At 41.1% G+C, this 15,784-nt stretch overlaps 1 long non-coding RNA gene across 1 annotated transcript in view; it reads left to right on the top strand.

Moving 5' to 3' along the window:
* LOC138364146 (uncharacterized) overlaps positions 1–11,453 on the top strand; it is a 42,068-nt gene extending 30,615 nt beyond the window's left edge. The window contains exon 2 of the long non-coding RNA XR_011228322.1: positions 9,936–11,453. This is a non-coding gene — a long non-coding RNA (uncharacterized lncRNA). The remainder of the gene's footprint in view (positions 1–9,935) is intronic.
* The last annotated feature ends 4,331 nt before the right edge of the window (positions 11,454–15,784 follow it).

Consider the following 15,784-nt stretch of genomic DNA (forward strand, 5'->3'; position numbering starts at 1 on the left):
TCATGATCTGTGTATGCAAACTCTTTGAGCGTTTGGTAAATGTTCGTCTGATGTGGTTCTTGGAACACCATCACCTCCTTTCTCCTTCTCAATTTCGTTTTCGCAAGTGCTACAGCACAACTGATGTCCTGTGAACTTGGAGATAACACAACCTAGAGATACTATATTCTATCCCAACTTCTTTCTTTTGGCCTTTGTGTAATCTTCCTCTCTTCCTCCAAAGCTTCCTCTCTCGTCGTTCATTTAGTCAGGCTTGGTACCACACTCTCTCTGCCTCTTTTTCGGCAATTCGAAGATGTACCCCTAAGCAGTGTTCTGAGCACTATTTTTCTGGTTGCTCTCAATGGTCTTCTTTTTTCCATTCCTTCTGGCATCTTCTCCGCTCTTTATGTCGACAATCTTACTCTTTGCTGTCGAGGTGATGATTCACCTCTTCTTCAACGGTGGCTTCAACTTGCGATTGATGCCGTGTTGTCTTGGGCCACCAATCATGGCTTCAGGTTCTCTGCAACTAAGACTTGTGCTATGAATTTTACTCATAAGCATTTCTTCCTTCGTCCTTCTTTGACGCTTTATGGTCTTCCCATTGTGTACAAAGATTCTGCGAAGGTTTTGGGGTTAATCTTTGACACTCGTTTGTCTTCAACGCCCCATATCCCTTACCTCCGTGTTGAAGGTCCTTACCCTACTTAAGGTTCTGTCCCATAATTCTTAAGGAGCGGATAGGCGTACGCTCCTCTCTGCATTCCTCTCTCATACGGTCTAAACTCGATTATGGTTACCCTGCTTACTCTTCTGCTTCTCTTAATTCTCTTCGATCCTTTGCACCATACTGGGTTGTGCCTCAGGTCTAGTGCCTTTCATTCGACTCCTACCCTCAGCTTGTACGTTGACACTCGCTTCCTGTCTCTCCAGGACCACCGAGATCGCTACTGTCTTCGCTACCTTGCGCGGTCTTTACAACACCCTCACTCTCGCCTGTGTCGTGCTTTGACTTTTCCCCCTCCTGTAGTTACTGTTATCCCTCAACACCCCCTCTTTTTCTGTCCAGTTGTCTCGCCCGCAATATTCTCTTTCGATTAGCATTACTAATATTTCTCCTCATTTTGTTCATTCCTTGCCCCTGTGGAGGTTCCCCTTCCTCTATAGTTCAAATCCCTGACCCACATCATTAAAGCTTTTACCCCTCCTACAATTCTGAAACGCCTTTTCCTTGACATTACTGCACAGTTTCTATCTTCACAGATGGGTCTTAAGTCTGCAGACAGTGTAGGCTACTGTTGTTTTTCCTGACCACACCTGTATGTGTCGCCTGCCTCCGGAGACTAACATCTTCACGGCAGAACTTTATGCTATTCTCTCTGCTCTTCGTCTCCAGCTTTCTCGCTGTCAATCCTTCTTTGTAGTTGTAGATGACTCTCGCAGTGCCCTCATGGATCTGGAATCGTTTAATCCAGTCCATCCGGTAGTCATCGAGATTCAACATTGGCTGTTTCTTATCTCCAGTAGTTTTAACAGTTGACTTTTTTCTGGGTTACCAGCCATATTGGTGTCTCTAAATGAGCGTGCGGACACTGCCGCTAAGGAAGCTATCGGCACTTATCCCATCTCCCGTAAATGTAATCCTTATTCCGACTTTTACCCAGTTATTCATTCTGGCATCCTTGCCGTAGCAGGGTTGTTGGTCTTCTGTTACTGGTAACAAACTATGTACTCTTAAACGTAGTGCGTCCACTGTGGCCTTCCTCCTTCCACTGTAACCGACGATGGGAAACAGCTCTGGCAGGGCTGCGTATTGGCAATACGAGCTTAACTCATGGACACCTGATGGAGTGCTGCCCTGCTCCTTATTGTCCTAACTTCATTGTCCCTCTTACTGTTGTGAATATCCTTGTTGAATGTCCTGACTTCCAAAACAAGTGTGTGTCTTGCTTTCCGACCTTCCCCTGTGGTCATTAATCCCTCGATAGAATTCTTGGTGAATCGGATTCTTTTGATATCGTTCACCTGATGTGTATCTGTTCTCGTATTGGCATCCTCAGTGATATTTAGCACTCTCTGATTATTCTGCACATTTGATGGTGCTACAAAACTTTCCCAGCTTGGTGCCTTCTTTGATAATTACTTGCTTGTGTTGTTGGCCGAGATCATTAGGTACATTGGGGCGTATGTTAAGAGAGGACGAATTAGGGCTTAAGACATGTGTAGCTTTTTTTTTTTTTTTTTTTGATGGGTTGGTGTTTGAGTCTGCATAGTCGAAGGAGAGACTTTTTGCTTTGGTGTGTTTGTGTGCAGTGTATTCGTAAGTTATTAAGATTTAGGCAGAGTATTGTAGTGTTTTTGGTGACGGGAATATATGTTGGGATTGATTGCTAGTAGAGTTTGTCCATTGTGTTAACACATTTCTGGTAGAAGTATGTGATGGTGGATTTAATGTGGTTCGACTGTATTTACCAGTCGTACTTCCATGTAATGTATATTTCCCATTGTGTTAGGCTTGAAAGGTCATCGATGCGCGGACTCTGTTATTAGTTTTCATATCAACTGTGTAGCATAACGCGAGATATTTTTGGTTGTATTTGATCGGGAATTTCATTTCTGTAGTGCACAGTGTCTTGGTGCAAGAACGGAGCCTTGTGGGATCCCTGAGTGATGAGGGAAGTAGTGAGAGTGGAGGCTCATAAAGCGAATCCTTATCTGTCGGTCGTCCAAGTAATTGCAGAGTTGTTTCTTAGTGTTCAAGGGCAGGTCAGAGTTGTTACACATCTTGTTAAAAGTCCCTCGTGCCATACCCTGTCGAAGGTCTTCTCGACGTCTTTGGTCACTAGGGCTGTCTTGTGGCATTTTTTCTGGTTGATTAGTATGTAGTTCAGCACTATTATTGGAGCGTCATGCGTCGACCTGTGGGACAAGAAGTCGAGCTGTCTTTCATTTAGTAGGTCACTGTCTTCAAGATGATGTCAAAGTCTGAGGTTTACTGGATGCTCGAAAACCTTCCCAAGCGTTTCAAGTAAGTTGATTGGTCGGTAGGTTTTGGGGTCATTGTGATTTTCCTGGTTTTGGGATGAGAATAGTAGGTGTTTTTTAAGAGTTGAGAAAATTATCTGGAACAAGGGAGGCATTATTGAGAGCAGTCAGGCCGTTGATAAGCGTCATAGGGAGGCGTCTAATGAGTTCATGCCCTATACCCGAGGCCTCCGGGGCTCTGTTGGAAGGGGGGGGGGGGGGTGCTCAGTAGCATCATCTTGACTTCTCCTGGTGTCAACGGTTCTGAAGTGCAGTTGGCTGTGTGGGTGAAAGATTGTCTGCCAGTGTTGCCGGAAAACTTGTATGACATCTGCCGGGTCTGTGATGTTTGTCGTTGCGAGTAAGTAATTTGTTTTAAAGAGGTGTAGTTGTTTACCTTGATTTTTTTTAATGAAGTTCCAAAATTCTTGAGGGTTTGTATTTGTGCTGTGTATTTGAACAATTTGTGTTTATTTTATAAATAATAAAAAACTAGGCGTGTCCAGTGCTTGGTGTGATCATTGACCAGACTATTGAGTACATGATTGCGGAGTATAGTGAGGCCCAAGAGTACTTGGCCATGTCTGTGCTGGTTTTGTATGAATCTGTTTTGGTAGTGTCACAGTAAAATCTCTAGGAAGACATTCGGCCTAAACCATTATCACCTATTCTACTCAACTACTTCTCTACATGTCTAATCAAGAACTGCAGCCAAGAACAACTACTACTACTACTTACAGACGTCTAGACAATACCACCAGTCTACCACCCCCCTTCCCACTGCCCGTCACCCCACCTAGGTTGCTGGGAGGCCATGCCCTCCAAAACAAGCAGTTTAAGTGAGCAGGTTCATAGTTAAAGAAGCTATGAGCGCCACCTACCTGGCCAATATTCTGTATAAATAGGGCTACCAAGCTCTCCAAGATTCAGATTACTCCTGAGTGCTCTTGCTGAGTAGACCTGTTGACATACCCCGGTGTGGTAACAGAGCTATTCAGTTTGACTCACAGTATTCATGCACCATATTTTCTAGTATTAACGTAACGTAAATTTGTCTGTATCTTGTTTACTTTGCACTCTGTATAAAGCCAAATTTGATAACATTTTTATTTTGTAATTTGTTAAAATAAGATTTCTATTAAAGTAAAGTATTTTTAAATTTTTGTTCTGTATTGTTGTTCTGTAAGTGTTCTACAGTTAACCTCACAGTGAAGACAACTTGCAGTTTAACTTTTTTTTTACTTTTATTTTTAAATTTGTGACAGGCATTCCATCTGCCTAGAGAAGACTACAATAACAACTATTTTTTCCCGTCACAGTAGTGTGTAATAAGTCTCCTGGATCATATGGAAGAGGTAAACGAGTACCTTCTCATGTGGGTGATGAGCGGTGTTGTTGCACCCGCTGCTTGTGACTGTATTGTATAAGGTGTAGTTGGGTGTCAGTGTCCTCGGGCGTCTTATCATATGTGAATGTTTGGTCTGTCTCTTGCATACTGTAAATACTGCCCAGTCAGCTCTGTTGTATGCAAAACGTGGGAGGCCCTGTATGAATATTTTTTTGTGAGATATGGAGGGTGACAGAAATGTGGTCCGAACCTATGAGGGGGGGGGGGTAGGGAGTTGTGTGGTGTAGGTGGGGTGCCTGATATGTTTGTGAATATGAAGTCAGGTCGCCTGAGGCCGTTGTTAGCATAGGACGTGTGGATGTCTGGTCCCAGGAACGTTAGTCGCTTTACAGGTATATTTGGTGGAAAATATATCCGTACTGGTTTGGAGTGTTGTGGTGAAATGTGGGGTGTTTAGCATTCAGGTCAGCCATCAGAATGACGGGCAAGTTGGTGTAGTTGTAGAGTCTAGTCAAGTTATATTGTGATATGTTGGTGTTGGGACGATTGTAGGTGGTACTAATAATGATTCTGGGTGTGAGTGAAGTTTTATGGCCTGAAGTGTCAGAATTGCCATAATGGGTCAATAATTTTGTCTGATTAGTATGACAATTCCATCGTGTGCCTCATCCGGTGACTGGTTTGTAGTGTATCCGTAGTGACGGATTATGTGAGCATTTGTGACGCACGTGCTGCTTAATGGTTGCACGTCGGGTTGGTCAGACTCGATGAAATCAGCCACTACGTGTCGAATGTTGTATGTCCTGCCATTAAATATTTATTTTACGGATCTTTGTTAGTGTTGTGTGCAAGCTCGTACAGTACCCGTGTGATCCAAGCGCATGTCGGCTGTCGTAACGATGTTGTAAGGAGTCGGTAGAGGAGGCTCTTGGGCGAGGCACGACATTGCCCTGTTTGATAGAGCCCTGAGAAGGGGGGGGCCCAAGAATGGGTATGTGACGGATCTCGGCGCTATCTACGATCTAGATGCCGAACTATAGCAGTTGACCTTCCATTAATCATAGTTTCCCATCTTCTAGTTGACTGGGCTGGAAGGTGACGACCAATCAGGGACCGGCAATAGAAATCAGTGAAGCCGGGACATGGGAAGAGTAATTGGGTCGACCTGAAGGTGCTAGCCAAGTGGGCTTGTTGAGTGCTGTGGACTTTACTCCTGGAGGGACTAGCCAGTGAAGCTAGGTGAGCGCTGTGGACTCCCAGAGGTACCAGCCAGTGGGGCTAGGTAAGCGCAGTGGTTGGGAGCTGTGGACTTCACTCCTGATGGTACCAGCCAGTGGAGCTAGGCGAGTGCTATGGTTAAACACTGTGGACTTCACTATTGGAAGGTGCTAGCCTGTGGGGCTAGGTGAGCGCTTTGCACATTGCCGGATGAGCGTACTATCAAGTGCGCAAAGGAGGGGGGGGACACTTTTTAAGACTGCTCCATAACGGCAGCTAGCGTAAGGGCTAATGGTGCCCTGAAGACCTCGTCAGAGGCATAGTGTCAGTCATCCGTGAAGCAGGCTAGCATGAGGGCTAGTAACGCCGCTCAGGATGATCTCACATATAGACTTGTACATATTATGGTGATGGGTAAAATAACGGGTTATTTTAAGTGCTTTTATTTTTATTTACCTTAAACATTACACTATATTTCCATCAACGTTAGTCCTCAGAACTTCAGTAGGATCATAGTTTAAAAACAACCTTGTTATGAAGGGTTTATAACAGAGCACCTCTCTCAGGAGTTTTTCCTGTGGTGTGTAGCAGCCCATCATCTTCGTGGGTCCCTTAGGAAGGTACGCCTCGGGATCGCGGATGAAATGTAGTCTCTCTGGTGTGTTGGCGGTCTAGGGTTGTGTATTTTCCAACAAATCCGTTGGTGGTGGTGGGGGAGGGGGTGATAGGGACCTCATTTGTGTCTGTGTGCCTACTGGATGGGTAGATCTTGGCGTGTCAAGTGATATTGGCATAACCTAGGGAGAGACGGACTTCCACGATGTCAACTGAGAGGCAAAGCTCAAGGCATTCAATACTGTGGGGTTGCCGCTTCCTCTGTGTTGTTGTACATTGGCAGCAGCGACAGTCCGTGCCTCGGCTTTACAACCTCCCTAGAGGCTAGACTGTAGACTCATTCCTGCTTCCCTACTAGATTGCTGCTGCTGTCAATACTGGTCACACGCCTTAGGACCAGACACAATTTTGTTATGCATACCAAGAAGCAACTGAAGCATTCAGCAGGCCACTTGGCGTAATAATTAATTCCTCTATAAAAATGGGAGAACTTCCTGACTGAAGGAAAATGGCTAATGTGGTTCCAATATACAAGAAATGGGGAAGACAAACAGTTACACAGGCCCACGTTACTAACAAATATTGCCTGCAAGTTGCTAGACAGATAGTAAGAGAGGCTGGCGTAACAGAAAAAGTCCTAAGGTGGGTCAGAGAGAATCAATCAAGAAGGAAGCAAAAGGGCAGAGACATCAGAGTGGAGAGAGGTTACAAGTGGAGCACCACAAAATTCCGTTCTTGGTCCCATGCTGTTTCTATTTGTCAATCACCTGACAGGAAATTGGCTCCTTCATATCAGTATTTCAGATGACGCAAAGCTGACGAGAAGAAAGGACAGTGATAGCTTGAGATATTTAATCAAATTTAGACATACTTCAGAAATGTTCTGAGAAAATGGCTGCCTAATTTTAACCCAGTCAAATGCAAAGTTACGAAAAATGTAACAGGCGTATTAACACCAGCAATATAGGAAAAAGGGAAAACAATTTCTTACATCAGAAAGAAAGTCCTGGGAGTGAACATAACCCCATTTGTGATGCCAGAAGTCCACATTAGCAGAATAGCAGCTGCATAATGTCATACTGAACACCTTGAGTTCATCCTTCAGAAAATTTGACAAGGGGGGGGGGGCTTTTTTAGGTCCTATATACAGCGAAGGTGAGACCTGCACTTACATAGGCATTCACAACATGGAACTCTTACCTAAAAAAAAAGACCATAATAGTCTAGATAGATTCAGTGATATGTAACGAGACTCGTTCCTGAGTTAAAGGCCATAAAATATGAGGAAAGATTGTGGGAACTCGACCTTACCACACTCGAGGAAAGGAGAAAAGGGAATATGTTAACAATATACAAGATTCTAAAGGAAATTGACAAGGTACACAACGCTGTATTCTTCAAAGCTAGGAACAGCAAAACGAGGGTTTATAGATAAAAACTAGAAGCCAATGAGTCACAAGGACGTCAGAGATCTTTTTCAATGTTAGAGCTGTCAAAAAGTTGTCAATTTACTGGTAAGATGTAAAAGTCGTTGAAGCTAGTTAGATTCAAAGTTTTAAATACAAATATGAAAGTTGTGTGAAAGGAAACATTGCAATAATCTAAGAATGTTTAGAAGGCGAGAGGCTAGGAGCCTTCCTAGCAGCCTTCCCTAGGGGGGGGGGGGGGGGGGGGTGTATAAGTAGTTGATATGACAAAGAAAAAATAGGTCTTGAATCGGTAAATTAGACAACCGAAAATTAGAAAGGCGGAGTCCAAGAGCTAAGAGTTCGACCCTACAGCCACACAGTAAATACATATATACACACACAGGACGCTGGACACGGTAACTGGTTGCTGTACCTGGCCTCTCGCCTAGACCCCAACATACAGGAGGTGTTATGGAGCTTCCAAGCTACTAGGTGGGTGTGGTAGTGGGTTTAATGTCCAGTAGTGAATTATGTGCTTTTAATACATTCTCACACTTGCTCATACTTCACATTAATAAAAATAAACTATATATTGCAGCCCGTCCTCCAAACAAAGATCCAAAAGTGATTCCATGCACCCACCAAACCCCCTGTTTATGAATGAAAAGTGGTTTACACACGACTCACAACTGCTGACGTTCGAACATATCCGGAACAAGTGCTTCACTGACGAATTTTGTTCGAATCACAACGCTATAAATGCTTCACCCACGTACTACAAATACAAATAATCGCCAACAGAACCCAAAGACCTAACCTAACCTAACCTATCCTATGCCTATATATAAACAATATGCCAATATATTATAATATTAATTTATACTTGAGAAAATTCCCGTTTTGAATAAACAGCATGTTAAAATATATTAATGCGTCTGTGGGGTCGACTGCTGAATGTAATCGACTTGAGTCGAGGACGGGTTGAATATTGTTGAAGTGACTTTAATTGTGAATTATTTGTATGTGAGGCGGCCTCATGTCAGGTGAGGTGAATGACGTCACAGGTAGTTGACCCATCAGGCCAAGCTAGTCAAGAGGCGCGGCGGGCAGTGTGGCGCGGGCCGGCGTGGGGAGAGGTGCTGCTCAGCGCCCGCCTCATTGGTTTTACTAAATTAGTCACCTGGACAGTCCTGTGCATGAGGTTACCTGCGTCAGGCTTACGGGCAAGTTACTCTAGATGATTAGTTATTTTATCACATTGTATTCTGTTGGTACAATAGTCTATATTTGCTGACTCTAAATAAACATAGTTACAAGATGTTAAGACTTTATTTAAAATAATTAAATAAGCTATGGTTTACTCATTTAAGGTAATGATATTGAGTATTATACCTATGTCTATTAATTAATAGAGACTTTTACCTAGCTTAAGACTTCTGATGAAAATTATTAAAACAATAAATTTTAAAACGACTGATGTGTGATTAACAGTTCCACGACAGTTAGAGTGTCAACATCATAGTGAAATTGACCGTTCGATCAAAAGCAGGTGGGGAAAAAATGCAAAATTATTATAGTAGATAAATTCTGGCAGTTTTAAGGCGTTTCTTGTGAACCATCAGATTTCAATCCTTGAAACACGGACCAAAGACTTATAATCTAGCAAGCGTCACAGTTCTAACGCCATCCTATATGAATGAAACTAGCCATCCTGAGTCAGTGTCGTCCACGCTGCAGCCAACCCCAGAGACGCCTTAATTAACATTAACGTCAAGTGTAACCAAGTACTATATTTTGTCCAATATAAGTAAATATTAATCTATATTTATATTGTGTATAGGTCTACGATAGTTGTTGAATGAAATTATTGTACGTGTGTATTACAACTTGTCTCCCTCGCCTAATAAATATAATAGTTCATATCAAACTATTTTAATTAGTGTTAAAATGTATGAACTGTTGTGGGTCAGTGCAAGAACGAGCATAGACTGAGGACAAGTTAAATGTGAAGCGTTCTTCACGTTCATGTTTGGCTGCCGGGTTAACGACCACTTGGCCGTTGTGTTGAGAACGTTCATGTTTGGCTGCCGGGTTAACGACCACTTGGCCGTTGTGTTGAGAACGTTCATGTTTGGCTGCCGGGTTAACGACCACTTGGCCGTTGTGTTGAGAACGGGCCGTGGATGAGTAAAGTCTGAGGTTGGGTATTGCCATTCTGTGGTAAGTTGGCTTTATAGATGAACCATATTCTGACCTGATGGATTGTCTTACAGGATGTTTCTCAAACTTTACATAGTTTTCCAATTTAGTGTTTTAATACATTTAATGTGTAATTTCAGGTATGTACGAGGGTGCATCAGTACAACGGCACTGCAGGTATGGTCAGCCAGACACAAGAAATTTCTCTTGCAATGCTACTGCAGGTATGGAGGGATTAAAGTTGGAAAAACTTTTTTCAAATCGGTAGGGCATTGTGTAGTAAATACATATTCCTACCTAAGTACAATAGGTGAAAGGAACACGTTTAATAATTGTAATAGTTTAACACTATACCTTGAAGCGGTGATCCTCTAATAGGTATAGTCTAAAGTACTCTATGCGTTAACCACTCGAGTGGTAAACAATTCATCTGGCCCATTATTTGAACATTCAGTTGTTGTGTTCCAATCAATCCAATTCTTTTCTCCCCCCCCCCTCTCTCTATCCATACTTCTGTTAGTCTGTCTTCTATCCCACCAGTTCAATTAAATGTATATAAATGAAAATACCCAAGAGGGTGATATATCTGCTGGGATTAGGGGAGACTGGCAAGATGAAAGTTTTAGCGTGAGGGGAAAGTACTGGAGCAAAACCTAGCAAGCTGAATATACGTCGGACACAGTTTTGGGAGACTGATCACTTGCATCTACGTGGCCATCTGTCATGACCTCATGAACCCAACACCCCTGGTCAAAGCCTGGTCAATTTCAATTAAGATTCTAGGGGAATTAATAAAAAGGCTAGTTACAACAATGCCAGTTTACTGTAGAATTTATTTAGGTCACCGTAGAACTAATGTATACATAACTGATGCACTAAAGTTGATACTTTCATCAGAAAGAAGAGAGCTTCAACACATGGCTCAACTAGTCACATAAATCAGTTGTCACTCGACTAGCAAATCGGCTATCAATTTAGTGTCAGTCAACTATCAAATCAGTTAACCTACACGTCAGTTAACAACTCGGAAACAAACAAATATTGAATCAGCTATCATATCAGTAACGGCTAATACATAGGCATAGCTCACACCAGACTGCAACCCGGCGCAGTGGTACACTATCATACATAAGTTGGGAAGGGTGACACAGGTGGGAAAAGGAATCGATCACATTCTTTAACACTATAACAATACTCCATAATCCATAAGTACCCACAATCACCTACCATCTGACGTAGTGATAACTCGGTTAGCATGATCCATTTACATAGCATTACTCTCGGAAACTCAACATTAAGAAATAAATGCACATTATAAGATAATATACTATACAACCAGAGGACTAGACGTATGATAGACATATACGTCAATGTGGGAACACGCAAGTCATTTTTTATATACAGTTGGTACACCTGCTGGAGAAGTTTACCAAGGGTCACCCCCCTCCCCGCTCGGCTCGTTGTTGCCGTGAGGGGGGGCTTAGTGGGCGGCTGCCGGAGTGTGATGCTCCTTGGGACAGTCCTCTGTCCTTTTCTAGCCTTGTGCTCCTGCTGCCGTCCTCTCCAATTCTGCTGAGCACATTTTCCTTTTCCTTCTGTTTCGTTTTTCTCCCCCCTCTTCTCCTATCTGCTTGCCGTTTCCTGCCGACCTTTTGCTTGTTCTGGTTCTTCCCTTGGACTACTTCTATTTTGACGCCCGGGTGCTGGAAGAGGCATACTCTTGCACCCGTAGAACTGCAGTACCCGACGTCGAGAGCGAGGGGAACCTTTTATTGTCAATCCCCCTTTCGTCACTGAACCCGATCACGACGGACTGTCGGTTCTTAAGGTGGCGCTTAGTAGTAGGGATGGCAACGCACAGGCCCTTTTTTTTCTGGGGAAAAAAGGGCCTGTGTGAGCCATGGTTTTCAGGTCCAAAGGGGAAAAAAGGGCCTGTGTGAGCCAGGGTTTTCAGGTAAATTTTAGAAATTCGTGTTTGTGAGCCAGGGTTTTTCAGGCGAATTTGGGCAGTCACAGATTTGGAATTAGGGAATTCTTATGAGAAAAGATAATTTCCGAGACTTTAGAAGTTTGTTAAAAGTTCTTGTGCTGAAAATAAGTTCATACAACTTTGTTAAAGTTCTTATGGGAGAAATTCAAATTCGTGTTTAAGAGCCAGCATTTCAAGGAGAACTCTACGGACATATTTTACCTGTTTTCAACTTACAAAATCCGTCTGTGTAAGCCATAGTTTTCATGTAAATTTAGAAATTCGTGTTTGCGAGCCAGGGTTTTCAGGTCTCGTACCTCACACCCCCTCCCTCCCCCCTTACCTCGCAATCTCTCGCGTCACCTTTATTTACCTTAGGCCCGGCCAGCCAGGTTACCTCTTATCATATCGTATCTTATCTTCTCCATAATATCTGGACCGTCCCTCCTCTCTCTCTCTCCTTTCATTCAGTTCAGCTATTTTCCAACATCGTATGTTTGCTCCTTTTCATTAAGCAAGTCAGTTTTACACAAATAAATCGTGTTAGTAAGCAAGTTCTAGCTCACGTTCCCTGCCTTAGTCCCCTGTCGTATAATGAATACTATCATTCCAATCCCTCTAAAATTTAAAAATAATCATATTTCAAACGTATTTCAATACAGTAATTTAGTTACCGAGCTCCAGCGCTTGTCCTCCGCCTTAGCTCTCTCTCGTATCTTCGTTAATACCTATTCAAATTCCCCGAAATTTCTACCCGCTGTATTTCAGACATAGTTTAGTAAATGCAAACAATTATCCAACTCTAGCTCTTGTCCCCAGCTTAGTTCATTTGTACAAAATCATTAGTAACAGTCCAAATTCCCTGAGATTTTTACCCTCTGTATTTCAGACACCGTAAATAAGATCAAAACAGTTATCGAGCTCCAGCTCTTGTCCCCAGCTTAGTTCATTTGTACAAAATCATTAGTAACAGTCCAAATTCCCTGAGATTTTTACCCTCTGTATTTCAGACACCGTAAATAAGATCAAAACAGTTATCGAGCTCCAGCTCTCGTCCCCCACCTTAGTTCATTTGTACAAAATCATTAGTAACAGATCAATTCCCCTGAAATTTTTAACCCTCTGTATTTCAGACACCGTAAATAAAATCAAGTAAGTTATTGAGCTCCAGCTCTCGTCCTCCACCTTAGTTCATTGTACAAGATCGTTAGTAACAGATCAATTCCCCTGAAATTTTTTACCCTCTGTATTTTCAGGCTCCGTAAATAAGATCAAAACAGTTATCGAGCTCCAGCTCTCATCCCCCGCCTTAGTTCGCTCTCGTATATTTGTAAATATCCCATCAATTTCCCTGAAATTTTTACCCTCTGTATTTCAGACATAGTAAATATGAAGTAAACAATTATAAAACTCTAGCTCTTGTCCTCTGTCCAAGTTCACTCCTGTAAATTCATTACTATCAGTCCAAATTCCCCTGAGATTTAAACACCCAACTACATTTTCAGACATAGTAAATAAAAACCAGTTCAGTTATCAAGTTTCAACTCTTGTCCCCCCAGCTTAGTTCATTTTGTACAAGTTCTTTATTTTCCAACTAAATCACCCAAAGATTTAAGATCACCTTATTTTCTAACGTAGTAAAATTAATCTGGACATTAACCAAGCTCCATTTCCTCAGCCTTAGATCATCAGACATAAATATATTCGATCAAGTTCGTCTCCAGCTTAACTCTTATCCGAGTACACACATAACCCCAACCTGTGTAATTATCTTTCACCCCCTCCCACCTTCCTCCATCTCATCTCACCTTACCCTTTCCCTCCCTTACCTTCTCATCCCCAACTTATCCAAACCTTCAATAATCGTACTGTATTTGCATATTTTCTCTATATTCACTGTGTTCTTCATATTCTCATCCGTGTTCACTCCATGTTCTTCAAATGTTCACAGTCCCATTCAGTTCATATTTTCACAAGTATCTCCATTTTTTCTGTAATCTTTCTCTTAGTCTCATTATGTTCTCTACAAATTCTAGTCATATTTTCTATGTTTTCATGTTCATCACATGTTCTCTTTACAACTTTTATACTCAATATTCATGCTAACTTCCATATTTTGTGTTCTTTGTCAATAATCATGTTTCTCTACAAGTTCATGTTCCTCACAAGATCACTTCGTTTTTCACCTTCACTTACATGTTTTCTACATTCTTTGTCATATTCTCCATGTTCTTCACAAGTCCATTGTTCATTCTTTGTATTCCCTATTCTCCTTATCATGTTTTCATGTTCTCTGTAATTTCATATTCCCAGCATGTTCACTGTATTCATCAACTTTTCTTACATGTGTTCTTTGCCATGTTCCCCATATGTTCTCTGGGTTTTTCCCCTTACATGTTATTTAACGTTCCTTAACTAAAAAAATCTTTCGCCAATCAACTAAAACAGTCACTTTCGTCATTTCTCAACTAAACTTATTATCCAGTCAACTAAAAATTGTCAAAGGAATCTTTCCAACACTGTTCATAACTAAACTTATTCCCCAGTCATCAGAAAATAACCGTGTTCTTCATGTTTCATTGTCATTTCATAACTAAAAAATTATCCATCAATCAACAGAAAAAGCCATGTTCATCATGTTTTGTCTTTTTGCTTAATTAAAATTATGTTTTGTCAAGTAAGAAAAAATAACCAAAGATATCTTTCATCGCTGTTCTTAACTGACATTATACTTTGGGGAGCACAAAAAATAGTCTCCCTCGTCATATTTTGTCTTTTTCCTTAACTAAAGTATTCATCAGTCAACTAAAAAATAGTTACTTCATCATGTTTCCTTGTCATTTCTTAACTGAAATATCACTTCTCTCATCTGAAAATAGTCAGGATTAATCTCATTCAACACCGTTCTTAACTAAAACAACCTTTCTCTTAGCTAAAAATTGTCAAAGGAATCTTTTCAGCACTGTTCATAACTAACTTTATCCATCGTCAAGTAAGAAAATATAGTCAAAGATATCTATCATCGTCGTTCTTAACTGACATTTATACTTTGTGGAGCACTAAAAAATAGTCAAATGTAACTTTTTCAACACTTTCGTAACTAAAATTATATGTCGCCAAGTAAGAAAAATAGTCAAATGTAACTTTTTCAACACTTTCGTAACTAAAATTTTATGTCGTTAAGTAAGAAAAATAGTCAAAGGTGCTCTCCGTAACACCAAAGTTACTCTTCGAGAAATCAGACACTCTTCGAGACATCAAGGACTTACTCAAAGACATCAAAGTTGCACTCAAAGACATCCTTTGAGACATCAAAGACATCCTTAAGACTTCAATGGGACTCTTCCATTCATCAAAGACATTCTCTAAGCCCTCAAAGTTATTCTCAGAGGCATAAAAGTCATTCTCAGAGCTATCAAAATTATTCTCGATGTCATCAAAAAGTATTTTCTCGTTCATCAAAGTTAATCTCAGAGTTAACAAAGGTAATCTCTAACTCACTCTCGTACATCAAAGTTGATCTCAGAGTTAACAAAGGTAATCTCAGAGTTATCCAAAGATATTCTCATGTCCACAAAAGTTATTCTGAGCTATCAAAGTTAATCTCAAACATCTCCGTTCATAAAAGTTATTCTCTAAGAGCTATCAAAAGTTATTCTCAGTCATCAAAGTTATTCCAAGAGACGTCAAAGTTAATCCAAGACATCATCTTTCATCAAAGATATTCTCTCTAAGCCATCAATGTTCTTCTCTAAGACATAAAAGTTATTCTGTCATCAAAAAGTTATTCTCTGAGCTAACAAAATACTACTCATGTTCTCAAAGACATTCTCCAATTCATCAAAGTTGTTTCAAAGACATCAAAGTTAATCTCAGAGTTATCCAAAGACATTCTCAAAGTCATCTAAAGTTATTCTCTAAGACATCAAAGTTATTCTAAGAGTTATCAAAAGTTATTCTCAGTCATGATATGTTATTCTCTAACTCACTTCCATTCATCAAAGACATTCTCTAAGCCCT

This window comes from Procambarus clarkii, chromosome 12, assembly GCF_040958095.1.
Source record: "Procambarus clarkii isolate CNS0578487 chromosome 12, FALCON_Pclarkii_2.0, whole genome shotgun sequence".
NCBI lineage: Eukaryota > Metazoa > Arthropoda > Malacostraca > Decapoda > Cambaridae > Procambarus > Procambarus clarkii.